Genomic DNA, 2,555 nt, shown 5'->3' with positions numbered 1-2,555 from the left:
CATTTGGCCTGTGCACATGGCCATGTGGAAGTGGTCACTCTGTTGGTGAGCAGAAAGTGCCAGATTGACATCGATGACAGACTAAACAGGACCCCGTTAATGAAGGTATATAGTAGTCAACTCTTTGAGCATGGAATGGATTTGATTTAAATACATGTAAATAAAATGAATTTATCTCATTTAAATATGACTAGTAGGTGAAACCTGTGGATTATGTGTATTGAATTCTTAGAAATTACAGTCTAATTTTCTATCTAACACGGATAGGCTGTGCATGGTCAGGAGGAGGCTTGTTCCATTATTCTGCTGGAACATGGCGCCAATCCAAACATTCAAGATGTCTACGGCAACACTGCTCTTCATTATGCTGCATCTAACAGCGTGACTTCACTGGCAGAAAAACTGCTCTCCTACCAGGCAAATATTGAAGCAATAAACAAGGTATCGATCAATCAGCTTTCTTTTCAAAATATTTGTTTTAACATTGACATAGGTAAGGGTCAATTTTTCATGTTTGGAAGCTCAAGCCTTCCTTGAATGAAAATATTTTGAAATAACTTGTCTAAGATTTTACTTTAAATATTAATACTCTTTAAGAAACATTAGAGAGCACAGCTTTTTTAGTGCACTTATGGGAAATCTTTGTGAATCTGTTCAAGGTAAAACTTTTTCTTTTCAAGTATTTGTTTCCTACCACAGGTTTTGTTTTGTTTTGTTTTACCCTAATTAGTGTAACAAAAACCACACACAAGGGAAAAAGAAATCTACCCTGGAAATAGGCTTTATCTTAACACTCAAACAAAACTAAATCGACTTGTAATAAATGGAAATCTTGCTGCTGCTGACAATTGTCTTTAAAAGACTGATGTATCTTTCAGTGGCAAGGCTTACGAGGAAAAAATGGGGAGGGAAAAGGAGAGCAATCAGATAATATGCAGGTCGCATGGAAATTAGGTAATGAGGGAAAACTGTAAAGAAGAGGTTTTGTTTCTTAGTTGGTGGTTTTTCCAGCTTACGTATTGAGACAAAGTGCTCTTCAGCTCTGGGGTAATCATTTTTGGTTTGGTAAAGAGAGTGATTGAAACTTGCCTAATTTTTAGAGAACTCTGAGGAAACCAGATTGGTAGGGAATAGGTGGCGACAAAGTGAGAAACACTTCAGCAAAGGGTAGAACATGTTAGTAACTGACCCATCCTGGCAGAAACAGCCACTTAGATAAGAATCTAAAGTCTCCTCTCAGATCTAGAATGTCTTGGTGGGAAGGTGGGACATAAGGAGCTTGTAAAGAGCAAAATCAAGTGGGATTTTGAGTTTACTTGTCCCCGTTCTACCCATACCCAGGAAAATTGACTGGAGTTTTAATAAGTTACTCTTACTCTTTTTCTCTTTTTGGCCACATCCCAAACTGATAACGGGTAGTGGCTGTGTGGATGAGTGATGAAACTCAAGCGATTGTCTGCTGCACTAATTCTCAGCTAGAATGGTGCCTGACAGTGACCTGGGGAAATTTTGTAAAGAATCTACAAGTGTAGGCTTTCCCTTGAAGATTTTGATGTGACAGATCTAATAAGGCCTGAACATGTATGGTTAAAAATATTTTTTGAAGCCATGCGCAGTGGCATGTTCCCCATCCCAGTTACTTCAGAGGCTGACGTGAGAGGATTGCTTGATGCTAGGGTTTGGAGTCCAGCCTCAACAACGTAGTGAGACTCTTGTTTCTAACAACAGTAGCAAAAAACAAAAACAAAAACAAACAAAAAAACCTCTAGGTTTGAATACACTCCTGATTAAGAAGCACAGAATAGATGAGTGCAGTATGTAAGTTCCCACATCTCAAAAACATAAGAAATCTCCAAAAGAGTTGGCATTTGATAGGCACTGCTTCCTTCAAAGTTCTCCTTTCCAATAATATTAGCCTGACTTATCTGTCTCTTTCTGTGTCTGTGACTGGGAAGTGAAAGGAAACAGTATTGGTAATGTCTCTCGGCTTACAGAATAACACCTTTTCCTTCTCATGGTGAATCATTCGCTACTATTCAGAGAGTCTTTAGGAATTTGCTTGTAGGTAACCTTTGAATAAGCAGAGGCTGACCCTTTCACAATTTCATGTTCCTTTGTCAACATTCAGGTGATTATGTGTCAACAAATGTTCATTACAAGCCACGTTTTCTTTTTTTAATTAGATTAGTAGCAAATACTGAACCTTTTTTTTTCTCAGTGGAAGTTGTATTATGGGCTATCTCAGTATGTCTGTTAAGTTCGTGAAGTTTTGGCATAATCAGGATGTCAGTTTTAAACACTGAAATCCATGAAGTCAGTGAGAATACAGTAGGAATTCTTTTAACAATTTAGTTTTGGAAGTCCTATGAACTAATTATCTATTTGGTTAACAATCTGGGAAAATGATATACAAAGAGATTGTAAATGAATACATGTTGGAAAAACTCTCGAGGTGGGTACTATGAGTCTTAACAGCAATTTGTATTATATAGATATATACATAAATACATATCAGGGCCTGATTTTTTCAACCTGAACTCTAACCCTAGAGAAAG

Source organism: Cebus imitator, unplaced genomic scaffold (assembly GCF_001604975.1).
Source record: "Cebus imitator isolate Cc_AM_T3 unplaced genomic scaffold, Cebus_imitator-1.0 Scaffold1372, whole genome shotgun sequence".
Lineage (NCBI taxonomy): Eukaryota > Metazoa > Chordata > Mammalia > Primates > Cebidae > Cebus > Cebus imitator.
This window is presented reverse-complemented; position numbering follows the sequence as displayed.